The sequence below is a fragment of the Ambystoma mexicanum genome, chromosome 10 (genome assembly GCF_040938575.1).
Source record: "Ambystoma mexicanum isolate Mex_15411 chromosome 10, UKY_AmexF1_1, whole genome shotgun sequence".
NCBI classification, from domain to species: Eukaryota; Metazoa; Chordata; class Amphibia; order Caudata; family Ambystomatidae; genus Ambystoma; species Ambystoma mexicanum.
The window spans coordinates 1,292,224,107-1,292,243,052 of record NC_090932.1 but is presented as its reverse complement, the minus strand read 5'-3'; the positions used below and the strand labels follow the sequence as shown (position 1 = coordinate 1,292,243,052).

The window sequence follows — 18,946 nt, the reverse complement described above, 5'->3', positions numbered from 1 at the left end:
CATAACTCATGTTCTGTTGAAGAAACAAGTCTTTTGTGGGATTATTTAAAAACCTATTCATATGGTAAGATTTATGTGTGTGCTTTTTCTAGGAAGAGGGCCATCCACAAGGTTGGAAGATCCTTAGAAGAAAATATGAAGCTGTCAGACTAAAAACCTGATTCACTGAGACTTTTATCTGAGTCATGTCTTCAAGATAATGATTTGCTAAATCAGAAAACGAAGTATCCTATGGTTTGAGTTGACCATTTGCTCAATGAATGAGGGAAAGCAAAGTCTCAAGACACTTTCAGACTCATCACAAGTTTGGCGGTAACCCTTAAATGCAGCAGTAACGCTATTACCGCTGCATGTAAGGGTCTGCGAAATCTCGGGTTTGGCAGCATTTATCCACAGCTCTGAGCTGGGGGTAAATCTGCCAGGAATTTGCTGATTTTCGGCGCAATTACTGCGCGGTAATACTGCCATCGGTAGTTGTGTCGAAAAAATTGCCTATTGGGCCCAATGGGGAATTCCCGAATGGGTCCAATGCGGAATTACTGTTCCACCAAACCTATGATCCGGCGCTAATAACGCTGGGGGGTTTGGCGGTAATACGGTTGGGATACCGCCCAACTCGTGATGAGGCCTTTTGTGTCTGCTAAGAATCCAAGGGTTGCCAGTGTGTGGTGTAATATGTCCACGTTGAATAAGGCACACACAGTTCTTTTGTGATATGACTACTGACGAGGTTTTGACTGCTAAACCTACATTTAAGAAAAAGGACATCTCCAGGTTTAGATCGTGTTGCAGCAGGGCTGTGTGGTAAATATCCATATTTGTGGATTCTGGTATGGTATAGTATTATTTGTGAAGCGCCTATACACAAAGCAAGGTATATTTTTATTTTTAATTAGTCATGGTTTATTCAAGCAAACCATAAACTATGTACACAGAATTAAATTCAAGTAAGCATGAATTTCGAGTTAAAGAAATAACATAATAAAATCCAATAATTAAAAATAGATTTTTGTCAAAGCTTATCAGGGGGAATACCCCCTTCTCAAGATCAAGTGGATCATAATAGTCGTGAATAGTTTTTTGTTTCCTTCTAAACTTTATCCTCCTTTTCCAATAGATCAAATACCTCTTTCAAGAATGAGACCGGGCAATTGTGATCGATACGCAATCTCCTGTGAGTAGATGCCCCAACCAGTCCTCTATGGAAAGTGTTGAGAGTTGGTTCAAAAATGGACCAAGCCATCATCATCTTTGTTCAAACACTCTGGGGCATATTAGTGTCAGATGGAATAAAGTTTCCCTCGGAGCAGTGCAGAGTCTACATACTGTCGTTCTTTCTGCTTTGTTTTTCAGCCTTACTTCTGTGATTTCTCTTGTAGGGAATAGGTTCATACGAAACCTCATAAATTGATGTCGAAGGCATTGATCCGGAAAGTTTAGTAGATATTTTGATAGTTCCTCTTGCCGTAAGTTAGGGAGCCCATCCAAGTTCCTAGATATCAGATTCTCACAGGTTTCAATCCAGTCTTGATCATGCAACTTGGACTTAACTTTTCCCGGGTAAAGTTTCAAAGACTCTTCCGAGGCGCCCAAGTGCTAGAGTATGGCCACACAAATCTTTTTCCAGGCAAGTAACGTGGTTTGCATAGATGACTGAAGTGCACTTTTCAGTACTTTAAATCCTCCTTTTGTTTCAACTAGAAGACACTTTCTGAAGAAAGCCAAGGTTTTCCAGACCGTGACAGCATATTTTGACGCGAGACCTAGTTCACGTCTTATCACTTTAATGGGTAGAATTTTAGACGGAGTACTCTTCTCCAGCTAAGACAGACAGCTGCTGGTAGCGAAAATGAAGACTCCGCTCCATATGTAAGTATGAGAACCACTTTTAGACGATAGAAGTCAATTATTGGCTTTAATGAAAACTTACAATATTTTCTTCGTATAAGGCGTGCTTGTGAGGCCAAATTTCGAGTTTTATCTCTGAGAGTGCCCTCGCTTTGTGCATCACATGCACTGTTATTGATGAGCATTCCAAGGTATAACAGGGATGAGACTTGTCCCAATTATTCTCCTTTTAGGTACAATGTCGCTCCTTGTGGAACATGCTTTCAGCCAGCTCTCCCACTTAAAATCAATGATTACTCTTCAGCCCATTTTCCTCCAAGTATATTTGCAATGCATTTAACTGTCTTTGAAGACCGACTTAAGTCTGATCTAATAGGATGATATCATCCGTGTACAGCAGGCGGCTATTTGGTACTCCTGCTATCTCCGGCGGAAAACATCTCCCTTCTTGGAATGTTTTTTCTATATCTGAAATAAAAAGATTGAAAATGATGGGCACCAATGAGCATCCCTGCTTCAGTCCTTTTGTTGTTTCAATGGGCTTAGATAGGGATCCTTTCTGTTCAATCTGACATGCAGATTGGTATTAGTGTGTAAGGCCTTCAGAGCTTCCAAGTCTTCAGGGCATTCCCAGGATTTCAGCTTCTCCCATAGGTGGTGGTGTTCAATTGTATTGAATGCCTAGGCCAGATCAATTGATGCCATATAGATCTGGCCCTTCCCTTTCTGCTTTGTCTTAGACTTGAGCAGATTGATGAAAAAAAGATTGAAGGCGATCCCTATGCCCGCTACGAAAAACCACTTGTCAACGTGGCCGGTGTTTCTACTCCAAGATCTTATAGACTTTGCTAACAAGGCACCAAATATCTTACTAGAAACTTCCAAGAGGGCGATAGGTCTGTAATTTGAAGGCACCGACCTATCCCCCTTTTTGAATATAGGGACTACGATTGAGGAACGCCAAGACTTTGGCATCTCGCCCCTTCTTTTCATCTCAGTGAAGGCTTCAATATAATGTAGGTCATTCCATCCGGTCTGGCCGCCCATGAATTACTACCTGTTTTAGTTAGTCTCTATCCTCTTTAGTAGTTGCAAATGACCCGCCTCCGTTCGACCTACCCTTGGTTGCTGTTTTTTCATTGTTAGTTGTAAATCAAGTGCCAAAAAAGTTGTATACATCCCTAATCAGAAACAGCATTAGATGTAAGAGCTTCTTCAGATATAAATTGCTTATTAAAAAGACTCTACATTTGCGTTGTTTTTTGCTGCGATGACTTTCAGCATCTTGCTGGTGCATTAGCCATTTCTGACCTTTCAGACAATTTTTATATTGTTGGCTAAGCTGTTTCTGAGCTAGTGTATTACCAGAATCTTCCCATCACCACTCCTTAATTTTCCTTTGGAGCTCTTTCTTTTTAAGGCGAACTTCCCTATCAAAGCAGTGTAACTTTCTGAAACGAGGGCAAATTCCCTTTGACCTCTCCTTTTTATACATGGCTATATTTAACAATTGCTTCAAAGCGCTCAAGAAGGGAGGGAACAATGGGGAAAAACAGTCATTCATAGCCCTTGAATTTCTGAACGATACAAGTCTGTTTTGCACGGGCATAGTGGGTGCATGGAACAAGTGCATATAATACAATGAACTGTCTAGATAAAAGAAAATAGGTCTGACAACATTTCTGCAGTTTTTCAAAGCGCATTGAGGTGCCACCATGCAAGGAGGGGAGACCAGGGAAAAATGGACGATCTTCACAGCATGGTGTGTTCAGATTGTGCAAGTGCACAGACAGGTGCAGGCGGGACAAGTAATGAGGTGGGGCACAGGGGAGGGGACCAACTGCGCCCAGTCAATCAGAAGTTGGGTTAAGTGCTGAGAGATGCCATTCTCAAGGGTCATTGACCAGGTGCAGTAACAGTGAGGCAAGTGCAAGGCCCGGCGGCAAGTGCGAGGGGACTGGCGAGGGTGCCAGGGACATGTGAGACTGAGATACACCAGGTGGCCAGTCAGCAGACTGCGCGGAAAAGGAGGGAGAGAGCAGAGAGAAAGGTTAGCAGGGTAGAGGGAGAGAGAAGGAAGAGGAATGTATTAAGGATTTTCTGGAACTTAAGGAGGTCATGCTCAAAACGGAGTGCGGCAGGAAGGCTATTCCAGAGGGAGGCCCCTGCACAAGATAGATATCCCTCCAAATCACTGCTTGGAGAACCAGCTCACTCGCAGAAGGTTGGAGGTAGATGAGTGGAGGGATCGGGAAGGACAGTATTTAGGTACGCAATGTTGCAGATAGGTAGGTCCCAGGCCCCAGAAAGCTTAGTGGACAATGCAGAGAGTCTTGAGCTTGATCCTTGCAGCCACAGGGAGCAAGTGAAGGGGTTTCAGCGCAGGAGAGATGCGGTTCCTGGGCTTCAGGCCAAGGATAGGTCTTGTGGTTCGGGATGAGTTGCAGAGGGTGTAGAGCAGAGGCAGGGAGGTTAAGAAAGACGCTGTTGCAGTAGTCCAGCCTTGAGAGAACCAGGGCTCCGGAGACAGTGAGCGACTAGAGGAAGGTGAAAAAGGAAGAGTACCTCTGAGGAGGTGTAGCTGCTAGTTGGACTTTTTAGAGCTGTCCAAAATGTGAGTGGAGAAGGAGAGAGTGGAGTCGAAGATGGACCCAAGTTTTTTTGCCTCGCAGGTGGGTGGGGGCACAGGGCCAAGAGAGGCCGGCCAGAGTTAGAGTGGGAAAGCAGGAGCAAGAGTCCCAATGCAAACAATCTGTCTTACTGGCATTGAGGCCGTTTGCAGCACATCATGACTGAATTGCAGACAGACCGATATGAGCGAGATAGAGGAGGTGGCTGAAAGTAGCCTGAAGGAGAGTTTTGTGTCATCCACGAAACACTGGAAGTTAGAGATGAAGGTGGCAAAAACACATGCTATGGCAGCCATGTTGACATTGAAGAACCAGGGGGATAGGTTAGAACCCTGGGGAACGCCAAAGGTTGAAAGAGTGATAGTAGAGAGAGCGGATCCAAATTCCACTGGGATGGGCGGTCGGTAAGGAAGGAGGTTAACCACACTAGAGCCTGACCTGTGATTCTCAGGGTGTCGGGTAGACATGCAATCTGAATGTTGTGGTTTACCGTGTCAAATGCAGAGGAGAGGTCAAGAAGAATGAGGACAGAGGGAGTGTTAGTGCCACGATTTTAAGGCAGGTCTTCACAGGTGTTCAGAAGAGCAGTTTCCGTGCCTCTGGATGCTCTAAAGCCAGACTGATGGTTGTGGAAGCAACCAGCAGTTTCAGTGTGGAGGGTGAGCTGAGAGATAGCCAGCTTCTCCAGGAGTTTGCCCAGGAAACGAGTGATAAAGATAGGGCGATAGTTTGCCAGAATGGAGGGGTCAGCAGAGGGTTTCTTAAGTAGAAGGTGCACAAGGAGGTGCTGAAGAGAAGTTGGGAAAACTCCTGTGGCAAAAGAGAGATTGCTGAGATCAGCCAAGTCTGGAGCAAGAGAGTCAATGTTGTCCTTAATGGTTTTGGAGGGGCAGGGGTCCACCTGTTTGGATGAAGTCTTCATAGACCGGACTTGTCTGGCAACCTCATCAGGTGTGATGGGAAAGAGAGAAGTGGTGGAGGGGCCGAGGGAGGCTCCAGAGGTGTTGGTGAATGAGGTTGTGTGGAGGAAAGAGAGGAAACAATGTCTTGGTTTGCTGCAGTGAAGCGTGCGGCCAGGGCCGAGCAAAGATCCTGGGTGGGTGTGACAGACAAGGTGGCCGCTGCAGGATTGGCCAGTTCCTTACAGATTTTGAAAAGTGTTGCTGTGTTGTTTGATGCTACAGAGATGCGGGCTTGAATAAAGACTTTTTTCTTGATGTAGATGCAGGGTCGATATTGCCTTTGTAGGAGACGGCAGGCCAGTTTGTCAGAGGGTCCGAGCGACGAATTCAGTTTCCGCTCAGCTCCCCCTCAGCTCCCCTACACTTGTGTTTAAAGACAGCCAGATCGGAGTTGTACCAAGAGTTGCACTTTTTGGAAGGCTTCAGTCGTACCCTCATGGCAGAGGCAAGAGTATCAAGATTGTTTGAGAGAGAGGTCATTCTAAGATGTGAAATAAACTCAGGTTAAGAAGATTGCACACATTTTCTCTAGAGTGAACTCTTTATTTATCTAATAATACTTCGCCTTGGTAACTTTAATTTACAAGCGTGAATTACATTACGGTTTTCATTGATTTTTTTCTTCAGTTTTATCCCTCTACAGTCTGAGGGTCATAGACCTTTAACTTCCTGTTTTTATGTTGTTAATCTTTCTGACACAGAGCAGCGCTGGAATCAGCTAAAGACTGGCTTCTTTTCATATATAGAGTTCAGACGGATGTTGAGATCACCCAGCAGGAGGAGTTGAGAGGAGGCCAGGTTAGCCCATTTCGAGAGGAAGAGATTGGACTGTCCTGGTGGCCGAAAAGTGAATCCAGAATGATATACCCTGCACTCCTAATTAGTGTATACAATTAAAATGACAGTTATATGTATTGGGTATTTCAGAATATAGTCATCTTATTTAAGGTCAACGCTGACATATGGGTTCCAACAACTGGAACAAGCTAATAAAGATCCCAAATGGGGGAATTCCCGTCCCCTGCACAGTATCATAGGCTCAAAACATAAGCCAAACTTTTTAGAAACAAGCTAACCCAATCCATGGGCAACCGTTAATCTTAATGTGAATGTCTATCATTGCTTATCTGTAGTTATTTTACACGATATGTATTCAAGAAAACCAATTGGTTTTTAATACAAAACGTTTAATTCTTAAGGCCCAACACATTTTGAGATATTCTTTCTCTTCATCAGGGGCATTATTCAAATCATTTCTACAAAAAACATCAGATAATGTAGTTTTAATCATGTGGTCTAATGTAAATCAATTTTCTAGTAACATCCAATGATGGTCTCATTATACGATATCTTACAAATTTCAAATCATATAACAGGTTCTGTAGATGAATGTTCATGTTATTTGAATAACCTGTAATACATTTCACTTCTGGGGTAACAAGCACTCTATTGTATAATAAGTCCATATTCGAGTAATATTTTGAACACATTATTAACAATTTATGTAAAGACTAGGTTTGTGCATAGTTGTCTATATATCATGAACCATTTGAACCAACACAACACCAATAGTGGCGCACTCTACTCTTATTTAACTTTGTTGATTCTTTCCTTTTTTACTGCCTCATGTGTTCTTAGTTTTTCGATTGTTGTTTGTGACTTTGTCACTAATCTTACTTATCTCATTCACTGATACTATGTGAAGTATTTGGACCGATGACCTATCTGGGACAGGAGAAGCAATCTCAATGGCTTCATTAACAGACCGTTAATTTCTCCCTGCTCCGCGTCCAGTTAATTTACTTGTATGAATGAGGATTGCAAATTACTTGCAGCAATTAGTGATTCAATATTCACAAATAACGTATTCTTTTTTTTATGTTTCTAATGTGACCGTACAAGCAGCCAATACTGCTTTCACGAAGATCACCAGTTTTTCTGTATTTGGCACATTACTTATGCTTGTTGTATTTACACATTGTTAGGCTGAATTATATGCAGTAGCCTTTGGGAACACAACACACAATTAAGACTACAAGTGACAGTACAATTTCACCTTTGGTACAAGCCTGTACTACACAGTTAAAGTGGTAGCTATGGCTGAGCAGCCAGACGTATCTCAAGAGTAAGTGAGCAGTACCAGATAGTTACACAATGGACAGCAATTACTATGATTCAGGCAAATAATGACTCAGGGTTTTCACATTTATTTCACTCTTCAGTTGTAGGACATTACACAGTCTAAAAATCGCACTCTTAATACACCAAACCACTTCCCTTACCCTTAAATTCCGGGCAAGTTAAGCTCACAAAATGAAGTGGAAGCAAAATGGCACTCAAGCAATTTAAAAGGGAGGGAAAGACACAGTTAATAGAAATTAAATCAAACCAACAGCTAAGTACTCGGGGCAATTGAACAAGAGGAACTACAGAGATAGAATCAGGCAGAAAAGGCTTGGGGCCAAAGTCAATGGGTCAAAAGTCTTTTCCTCAAGATCACACAGTTCAGGATAGTTTGCGGTAAAGTTCGTGGCACGGATTCCGGATGAGGTTGGTTGATAGAAAAGTTAGTTCAAAGAGAAGAGAAGGACAAGCCCTCGGATTGGAGAAAGATTTCAAACACTTTCACTGCGGTTTAACGAAACGAGCAACCAGATTTGCACAGTACCTTAAAACTGAGAGGAAGCTGTAGCTGAGGCGAATGTTCCTGCATGCTCTCGGTTCCTGAAGCGACTGTAGGACTGACGAGAAGTAGGAAGACTGGAGGGTCCTGTACTACCCAGGGAAGAAACCAGCAGCAGAGCAAAGCAAAGCAAAGAATGAAAGGTGCTCTCCTTAAAACCCAAGCAGGGTCAGACCTTCCTGGCTATCCGGGCCACTGTAGCTCTGTACAGCGAATTCGACCAGAGGAGGGGTCCTGGCATGCAGTTTGGGCAACTGGCTGGTCCCACCAGCTCAAGGAAGAAGTTCCCTGGAGGATCTTCTGTTATCGGATTCTGAAGATTTGGACCTGCAGCAGGGCTTCACCGGGCAGTTCAGTCATTGTAGGGGTCCTCCTCCATCAGCTCCTTTTTGGTTCTTTCGTTCCAGTGGCAACTCTGCCTTTCCAGTCCCAGAGACCTGCTTTTTATGCAGTTTTCCCCCATTTATGCAGCCTTTCTGTCAATCACACAGCAGGGTGGCTGTCCTGGCAAGGACAGTCCCCTCAGCCAGTCAAACAGGAATGCGACTTAGGTTACCAAGGGAACCCATGGCAGGGGTCTGAAGATCCCTCCCTCACATCCTGCCTGCCTAGACTTTCAGACGCCTTAAGGGGGGCTTCTGTGCAGAAGCCCGTGAAAAGACGACGAACAAAGGAATCCCCGGTTTGGCGCACAGAGAAAAACACGAGAAAGACTTTAACAAAAAGAAATGGCGAATAAACAGCCGGAGCCAAAATAAAATGTATTTGGTCAAGCCGGTTTATGTTTGAGGCTAATATGATAGCCTGAAACAATACCATGGTTATATAAGATAACCGCGGTAGAAAAGTTAGGGTAGTTACCACTGCCACCAGCCAAGTCTTGATGTAAAAGGAGCGAAGCAATGCTCCAAGTGACACAGACAAAAAGGGATAAGAATTAACCCTTTCCAATAGTCCATGTAAAATGGGGTGTACTGGGTCTGTGGTTTAAAGTGACTAAAATAAGGTTAATGGCAACTTTATCTTTTCTGGGAGACAGTAGTCAGCCCCAGAAAATGGAGTCAGTGGGAAGTCTCAAAGACAACTGTGATGCTGGAAATGCATTGGAGGGACAGGGCCTCCCTGTCCTTGTCCTGTAGTCCTTTTTTCATTATGTTCTGTATTGTTTTCTGCCCAGGATTCCATGTAGGACTCCTGGCAGTGCAGCTCTTCTTGTTTTTGGGTTGGTCTACAGACCCATGGGATACCCTTATGGCACCCATGGGTGGGGATGCAACCCTGTGCCCCTAGTGTATGTTTTTGGGCACCTGTGGGTGGCCCACAGAGCAGGGTATAGGCTGGTGGCAGCTCCATGCTGAATTTGACAGGTGGTCTGGGTGTCCTCCATTTTGGGATACCCAGGCCCTGCCATTGGAATCAGTCGATTCCTAATAGGAAACAAGATGGCCCCTGTGACCTCTTGCTTTCTATTGCCTGTTACCTTGTTTTCCCAAAGTCCTGGGAAGCCCTGACTCTGTCCCTTCCCCCTGATTGACTGTTGGGTGGAAGTTGCATATATGGTGTTGTTGTGAAGTCCAGGCCAGACTGGCTGGAGCCTTCCCAGTGACTGTATGTTGTGGGTACACCCTGTGGGTGGGACCTGGGTGAATGGGGTGTGTGACCAATATGCACTTCTTGTTGTGGCTGTCTGGTTTCTGGTATGAGAGACAAAGAACTGAGACAGCCCTGCCCGAAAGTGGCTGAATGCAGTGTGGAGTGTTGAATGGCTGGGTACTTGCCCCAATCCACATTCCTTGTTGTGAGTGTCTGAGAGGGAGGAGGATGGCCTGAATGCACTGTGTGCCTGATTGGCTGACTGACTGCATGAATGCCCTTCTGTATGATTGGCTGCTGAGTGTGACCCAGCAGTGTGGATTAGAGGCAGAATAGTATATCTGGGGACCTCTCACCACTGGAAATTGTTCAGAAGTGTTCAGAAGCTGTGTCTTCACTTGAAGAGTAACTGGAATTGCTGATCCTCGACGCCCAGCTGGAAGAAGAAGACTTGCTGTTGCATTTGCTTCGACCGATCTGAAAGCTGCCGAATCCGTCGAAGACTGATCCGAGAGAGGACCTGGTAAGGCGCCCTCTTCCCGTGCTCCAAGGGACCATCGAGCACTGCTGACCTTCGCCGAAGCTCCCTGGACGCCAGACCCTCGAAAGGCTGCCGATCGGAGACGGGACCGCCGAGGAGTTCGAAGTGAAGCACCCAGACTTCGCCGCCGCCGAAGTCCATTGCCGTCGACCAGGGTTCGCAGGTTTGTGTAACCGCTGGAGGCCCGTCGAAGTCGTGTTGCCCAGACGCGGGGACCACTTGACGCCGTTCCGCCGACGACCGGAGCCGCGCGCTCCTTTTGCCTAAGAACATTCGAATCGAAGGACTCCCTTGTCCGCGCCGTCGACCACTTTATCCCGCCAGAGAAAGTCGAGGACGACCAACGCGCTGAGGAGAATCCGCCGGTGGGTTTCCCGCCACCTCACGACCACAAAGACTCGAACGACTTGACGCCCTTGCTGGGCCACAGTTCTCTACACTCTATGCGGTCCAGAACTATTGTCGCCGAGGTGCCCCGCACGCCTCTTCCTTGCAGGACACCAATGCTCCGTCGTCTACGTGCACGGCTCGGATCGAAGCTGCCACCTCATCGACGCCGTGCTACTCTGTTCTCTGTCGGACGTTCGACGCCCCGTGTCTCCCGCTTTAAAGGGAAGGCACTCAAGAAGGGCTGTCGATTCCCCGACGCCGAACGCTGAGTTCACTTTCCTCGATGCCTCTCAACGATCTGTGACTCCTGCTTTAAAGGGGGTCACTCAAGAAGGATTTGTCGACACCTCTTCGAAGAACTCGACTCCACCAGGTACCTTGGGGGGGGTAAAAACATTATAGGAGGAAATAAGACTATTGATCAATATATGGACTGGGCTTGTGCTATATATCTTATTTTAAAGGTTGCCCAGGTGGGGGGGGATCTCCACACAGAACTGTGTCCAGTGGTAGGGGCCAGTATTCTGCCTATTGTTTCAACCATCTTGCTTTCCTTTCTCTCTATTGTTGGTTTCCTCTTTATTGATCTGTGTGACATTTCTACATTACTGTTGTTGCACTTTAATGAGATCTAATAATATTTGTGGTACCACTTTAGACTTGTATATATTTGCCATTGTTGATTTTCCCGAGTACAAAGTGAGTTATTGTGATAAGTGTACATAACCTCTGGATATTGATTATATAAAGACTGTGTTCTAACCAATACAGGGTGTGGACATCCCTTTGTGGGGGCTTGGGGACTACACTGTACTTAAGAACCAGCCTGCATCACCTCCTGAGAAGCTAGGCCTTGATTGCTCGTCCATTGTAACCGTAATAGAGAATCTTGGCTGGGGTCCTCTGTGCCTCTCCTCTACCATATAGAGAGCAGAAGTACAGACCACCCCCTACCCGTCTTTACAACAACCCCGTGTCACTGCACTTAAGATGCTGTGTAACACGCATGAAAAATGAGGCCATGGAATAGGTGAGGCTCCAGTGATCAAGATCACACAAAAAGTGAAAACACACACAGCAAAACACATTTAAGAGTGGGAAAAAGGCTCACACTCTTACCAGGTGAAAAAAATAAATCCTAGAAATCCAGCAAAGCTGCTGAGGGACTCATTAGGTAAGGGAAATCAGCCATTTATGTGAATTCTCCCTTACACTAGCCCCTACCAGACTAAGGGACAGGAGGATTCAATCCACTCCTGGATGAATCACTACCTCTAGTTGGTTGAAACCATCCTAGAGAGACCATAAGCATTTTGGTGGTGACATCCTGCTCTGTGCGCAATGGTGAAATCAAACCCTTGCAGGCAGATTGACCATTTTAGAAGTATTGGGTTCTCCCCTTTCATTTGCATTAACCATCTCAAGGGTTGGTGGTCTGTCTGAATCAAAAAGGTAGATCCATACAAGTATGGTCTAAACCTCTTTGGAGGCCACACAATGGCAAAACATTCACGCTCTATGGTTGCCCACCTTGTTTCTGGTTCCTTCAGTTTCCTACTGATGAAGCAAATGGGGTGCTCACTACCTTTCTCATCCAGTTGACTAAGGACTGCACCTATACCTATATTGGAGGCATCTGTCTGCACAATGAAGCGTTGGTGATAATCAGGAGCTCTTGGGACCGGAGCTTGACAAAGGGCTTTCTTCAGGTTTTCAAAGGCTTGAGTGCACTGCTCATTCCATCTAACCTTTTTAGGGAATTTTGGAGAGGAGATCACATTCAAGGGAGAAGCTATGGTCCCATAGTACTCTATGAAATTCCTGTAGTACCCAGTGAGACCTAGGAAAGCTCTCACTTGGGTTTGAGTAGTAGGGGTGGCCCAGTTTTGCACAGCTTGTACTTTGCTGGGAAATGGCCTTATTTCACCTCCTCCTACCTCATGGCCAAGGTAGACACTTTACTCTGACCAATTTGACATTTTCTTGCCTTTATGGTCAGATGGCCCTGCTCAAGAGCCTGCAAAACATATGCCAGTCGATCAATATGTTCTTTCCATGTAGGGCTGAACACTGCAATGTCATCCACGTATGCCATGCAGAAGTCCTCCATCCCATTCAGTACTTGATTAACCATCCTTTGAAATGTAGCAGGTGCATTTGATTAGTCCAAAAGGCATAACCCTGAATTGGTAGAGGCCAGCTGGGGTGGGAAATGCAGTTTTCTCCTTGGCATGGTCTGTCAGTGCTATTTGCCAATAGCCTGAGGTTAGATCAAATGTACTGAGGTACTTGGCTGAGCCAGGTCTAGCCACCAGTTCATCTGTCCTTGGCAAAGGATGGGCATCAGTCTTAGTGACTGCATTTAGAGCTCTATAGTCCACACAGAATCTCAACTGCTTGGATCCTGCCTTTGGTACTAGAACGACTGGACTAGACCATGGACTTGTAGATGGCTCTATAACCCCGAGAACAAGCATCTTGTTGACCTCTCCTTTGATGCGAGATCTCACATGTTCTGACATTCTGTAATCTCTGCTTTTCACAGGTAAACGGGTCACCAGTGAGAATTTCATGCTGGCCCCAAGGGGTCAAGCCAGGTGATGGTGAAAACAGGGAGGCAAACTGATTCAACATAACTTTGCACTCCTCCTGTTGTTCAGAAGTCAGCTGAGAAGAGAGATTAACTCCTATTTGTTCCTCTAAAGGTTGGCCTCTGAGGAGGTGAGGTAGAGGTTCACTCTCCTGTTCCACTTGAGCTGAAGCTAGAAGCTTTACTTCTAGTCTCATTAAACGGTTGGTGTGAGAGACTCTGGGAGCCTCCTTAGATCTGCCCAAGTCCACCAAATACTTCACCTCTCCAGGTTTCCCCACAACCTTGTGGGTCCTATCCATTTGTCCTGCAAGGCCCTCTGCCTTGTTGGCACCATAACTAATACAAGCTGGTCTTGGGTAAACTCAACCATGCTGGCCTTCTGGTCATGCCAATGTTTGACCAGAGCCTGACCTGCTTTTAAAGCACCTATCATGCTCTTCATAGTACGATTAAAACTCTCTACCAGTCGATTTGTCTGTGGCTGGTAGGCTGTAGAGAACTTGTGACACCACAGTTTTTCCACATGGCTTGCATGTAGTGGGACATAAAATTGGATCCCCTGTCGGATATCACTTCCTTAGGAAACCCTACTCTGGTAAAAATACCAACTAGAGCCTTGGCCACAGCCTGAGCCGTAACAGTTCTTGTAGGTGTGGCTTCTGGGTATCTTGTAGAAAGGTCTTCTACAACCAGGATAAACCTGTTCCTTGAAGATGTGGGAGGGTCAAGGGGACCCACAATGTCCAACCCTGCTGCAGTCTCTACCCCTCCTGTTGCATCCCAGGCTCTTTGCAATGCCTTTGCCTCTCACTTCATTTAAAAAACCCAGGACATCCTGTCCACCTTCTCTACCCACACCCCTCCTCTTTCCTCTCCATCTGTGCTTGCTGACCCTCCTTTAGCCACCCTCCCACCATCCTTCTCGTCCTTTCCTCTTTTCACCCCTGACGAGGTCGCTAGACAAGTCCAATCTATGAAAGCCTCTTCAAAACTGGTTCATCCCTGTTCCTCTAAAACCATCAAGGACCACATTGACACCCTCGCTCCGGCCATTGCTGATTTTTGCAACCACTCCTTTGCCTCTGGATCCTTCCCCTCCCTTCTGAAGCACTCCTTTGTGCATCCTCTTCTCAAGAAACCCACAGCTGATCCTTCTTGTCCAGCTAACTATCGGCCAATTTCCATTAATCCCTTTCTGGGCAAACTCCTGGAAAAGTTGGCCATCTCTCAGCTTAACCTTCATTCCAATTCTGTTGGCTGTCTCCATGACCACCAGTCTGGCTTCAGAGCTGCCAGAAGCACGGAAACTGCTCTCCTGAACATCCGTGAAGATCTGCTCTCCAACCTTGACTCTAACATTCCCTCTGTCCTCATCCTCCTCGATCTCTCTTCTACCTTCAACACGGATAACCATACCATCCTGCTCAACCGTCTCTGTGAAAACCTGGGTATCACTGATCAGGCTCTGGCCTGGCTGACCTCTTTCCTCTCAGATCAACCCTCCCAGGTCCAACTTGGGTCCTTCCTTTCATCTATCTTGCTCTCTACCTGTGGTGTTCCCCAGGGGTCTAACCTCTCGCCCTGGGTTTTCAACAAATACCTGGCAACTCTCGCCCACTGCATTGCCACTTTCTGCTCAAATTTCCAGTGCTTCGCTGACGACACTCCACTCATTTTCAGGCTGCCCTCTGCCACTGCCTCTCCCTCTCTCATCTCTGATTGCCTAAATGCCATTCAAGATTGTTGTGCCGCCAATGATCTTTGTCTGAATGCAAGCAAGACGGAGATCCTCCTCATCATCACACCTTCACCATCCTTTCCCCTCACTCTCTGGCTGGCCTCCCTTGGCCCTCCTCTTACCACCACCTGTGAGGCTAAGAACCTCGGGGTCATCTTTGACTCCACCCTTTCCTTCTCCGCCCACATCTCTGAGGTCTCTAAAAAGTCAAATTTCCAACTGCACCTCCTCGGAGGTACTCTGCCTTTCCTCTCCTTCCCCCAGAAGCTCATGGTATCCCATGCTCTAGCCTCTGCAACTAATCCAGAGCAGGGCTGCGAGACTTGATCTTGGCCTCAAGCCCTGGGATTGTATCTCTCCAGCTCTGAAATCTCTCCACTGGCTCCCAGTGGATGCAAGGATTAAATTCAAAACCCTCGGCATTGTCCACAATGCGTTGTGGGGCCTGGGTCCAAAATACCTTCAGCTATCCCTCCGCAAATACCTCCCCTCTCGAGCTCTTCGCTCCTCTACCTCCAACTCCCTCAGGGTCAGTCATTTTTCAAAGAAACAAGCTGGGGGTAGATCTGTCTTCGGCTGGGGCCTCCCTCTGGAACAGCCTCCCTGCCACCCTAAAACTTGAGGAGAACCATCTCTGGTTCCGGAAGCACCTGAAGCCCTTTCTCTTTTCTTCTGCCTTCGCTCCCCCTCTCCCCTGCTGATCTGTTCTCTCTTGGCACTGTGCACCTGGCCACCCTCTGTCCTTCGGGCCCAGGTACCAGCTCACCCTGTCACCCGCCCGCACTGCCTCCGAGCCACCCCTTGCACTGGGGTCTGTATCTGTACCCATACAGCCCCCCCTTTTTTTCCTGCACTTATCAGACCTACCCTGTCTGCTGCCTTAAACCTAGCACTTGCAAATTGCTGGCTGCATTACCACTGTTTGTTGCCTTTATTATTTATTTATTGTTATTTATCTGTTTCTCCTCTGCTTCGCACTTTCACTTCTCCCCCCTTCCATGCACTTTTCCCCTACCCCCTCTCCCATGCACTTGCGCGTTCTCAATGTCACTGGGCGTAGTAAGATCGCTGTTTTGTTCTCCCCTGTTCCCCTCCCTTGCCTTGTCGAGCTCTGAAACACTTGTGTACGAGCGCGATAGAAATAAAATATCAATCAATGCCCACCCTCGCAAAAGGAACTCCCACCAGTGGGAGAGACACCAGGGGGGCCACATTTTTGGCTCCATTCTTGCCAGAGGTTTGGCAAGTATGACGGCTCCTACAGAATGTGTCAACTTCTGAACCCATCTTTGGCCAGTAGAAGTAGAGAGAGCCTTTCCTTGGTCTTCTTGAAACTCAAGTGACCAGCCAAAGGTATCTTGTGGGCTAACTGTGGGAACTGGAGTCTGTTGGCAAGGGGCACTACAATTCGTTTGCAGTCCCCAGGGATAGACTCATTTGGTTCACTGTAGAAGAGGCCATCCTCCCAGCTCAACCTCTGCTTTCCAACTTCTTGCCCATCAAGTTGGTTAGCAGCCTGTTGTCGAATACATTCAAGAGTAGGACACTCTCTCTGTCCTTTGCTAAAGTCTGCCCTGTTGGGTCCCCCTTTTGCCAGTAAAGACTGCAGCTCAGGATGGTCAACAGGGTCAAGATCTCCAACTAAGACAGTGGGCCTCATTAAAGGTCAGGCAGTCTGGAAATAACGGTGGCGGTAAACCCGCCGCCACCGTTGTTTCCGGACCGCCTGATCCCGAATCCTGCAGGCGGGAGGTGATGTTCCCGCCAGGTCTGACCTGGCGGGTTTAACACGGCCCGCCTGCAGGCGGACGAGGAAACACCGGCAGCATTACGAGATGCTGCCGGTGTTTCCATGATCCCCATTCCCATTGAGTCCCATAGGACTCAATGGGAATGGGGATTAACACCATTCCGCCTCTGTGATTCCCGGAAAACCGGGGTTGTAATGCCCCGGTATTTCCGTGAATCACAGAGGCGGAGTGGTAATACGAGTATGGCGGTAACCAGGCAGTTTTACCGCCTCAGTTACCACCGGACTCGTAATGAGGCCCAGTGTCTTCTTCCAGATCTGATTCTTCAGATACTGGTTCAACCACACAAGGTTGCACCTCACACTCTGCCTCAGCAAGTGTAGGAATCACAGGTGTGACTTTGGACAAACTTGGGGATGTCCTTGTTGGTAGCACAGGGGTGCTGTCTGACTTTTTCCTGGAGGTCTTGGGTTTCCCCTTTGCCTCTGTTTTCTTAGAAATGGCAGTGAGCAACTCCTGTGGCGTGGGAGTGACAGTTTCCTCTATCAACTCCTCTGGAGAGCCTCTCAAGGTTCTCTCCCTTGCAGACCTAGTGAGCTCCTGTTTCCTTTTACTGGGAGGACTGGGGGTGCTTGACACAACTCCAAGAGTTTTCAGGTCATTACCCAACAGGACTCTCCCAGGCACTTCACTCTGCACACTAACCAGAATTTTGACAGCCATATCATTACACTGGATGAGCTGGTAACTGGGGAAGCATTTGCACAGGGCCTCCAGCTAACTTGGTGAGGCGTTTGGGTGCCTTAGCAACTTCCTCCACCTTGGAAATTATTCATCCACCACAGTTATGCTGGCTCCAGTGTGTATGATGGCAGGGGTTTCCTGACCATTCACTAGAACACAATCTTTATAACACTCTTTAGTATTATCTGGGATGGAATTATAGACCTCTAAATTCTATTGTTCCCACAAGCCCAGGGACACTAAAGAAGCACTAGCTGAGACTATCATGGGTTCATCAGCCAGTAGATGAATGTTTCCAGTTGCCATAGGTACTTCTTCCACTGGGGAGAAGGCTAAGGAGACAGTGTGGACCCCTGAAGGTTGGCCCTTGCATCTGTGATCCCCTTTCACATGGTCAGTTGACCCACAAACATAACATTTCCCCAATGTTTTGATGTATGGAGGTTTGCTCTGACCTCCACCTGGTTTGGATCCAGGTGGTGCACTAGCCTGATTGTCACGACCCTCAGCCCTGATCCCCACTGGCAAGCCCATTGGCCAGGTGGAATCAGGGCTCGGATCATTAATAAGGCCTGGCATCCACTTCTCAGGCCCTCTTGGGGCCAGTCCTGGCGCCTTTGGCGCCAGGCTCAACAGTAAGGAAAGACATCTGCTTGAGGAACTACTTTATTTAGCCTTTCAGCCAACATAGAGGCATCCACATAGCTTGATTCCTAGAACCAAGCTATGCGGTCTGGTGTTTTGGGTGTGGTGGCCTAGGCACTACTTTACCTGGACTACTTTACAGTGGCTATTTAAACCACACCTGTACAAGACAACACGCTTCGCGTTACTTTGCTTCTAGCAACGTGACGCTCACCGTGTCCAGCTTTCTCACAAGCCTGGTGAATTCCGGACCGGCAGAAAAACCAAGAACATCGTTAGCAGCAGAATCTTATCTGCATTCATCATCCTTCACTGCTCGCAGCTCCTGAGCAGCTCTGTTGGTGGAGTTCACCGCCCGGATCGAAGGACCTGAGAAAAGGAGGAAGACCTCATTAAAGGAGGTAGTGGAGACATTACAACCACAAAGTGCTTAAAGACTTACCTGGTTGGTTGCTTTTCGGGCCGGCATAGCTCCGGAACTCCATCTGCGCTGGGAACTCACTGCGACCTACGAAAAGAGAAAAGCACAGGTCAGTGAGGACAAGACATCGCTGCGCTACGCAAAGCGCCGCCTTATAGCATCATACCGCTATAGCGCGCCATCATCTCCTGGTGAGAACCAGCATATCCAGTTCTCCAAGCGGACACACTGCGCTCCTAGTGAGATAAAAAGAGACATTTAGAACAGAGAAAAGGCAGCAAGCATTATGACGCCATCAATCGCAATAAGACCTACCTGAAAGACACTACAAGGGCAGCAGTCAGGGAAGTAACTGGACCGCCCGTGCCCACAAAAGACAACGCGCCCCTGCCCAGAGAGCAGGACGG

At 47.1% G+C, this 18,946-nt stretch overlaps 1 protein-coding gene across 1 annotated transcript in view; it reads left to right on the top strand.

Annotated features, from left to right (window-relative positions):
• LOC138492254 (acyl-CoA dehydrogenase family member 11-like) overlaps positions 1-18,946 on the top strand; it is a 1,439,352-nt gene that overhangs the window by 1,384,731 nt on the left and 35,675 nt on the right. The window lies entirely within an intron of this gene.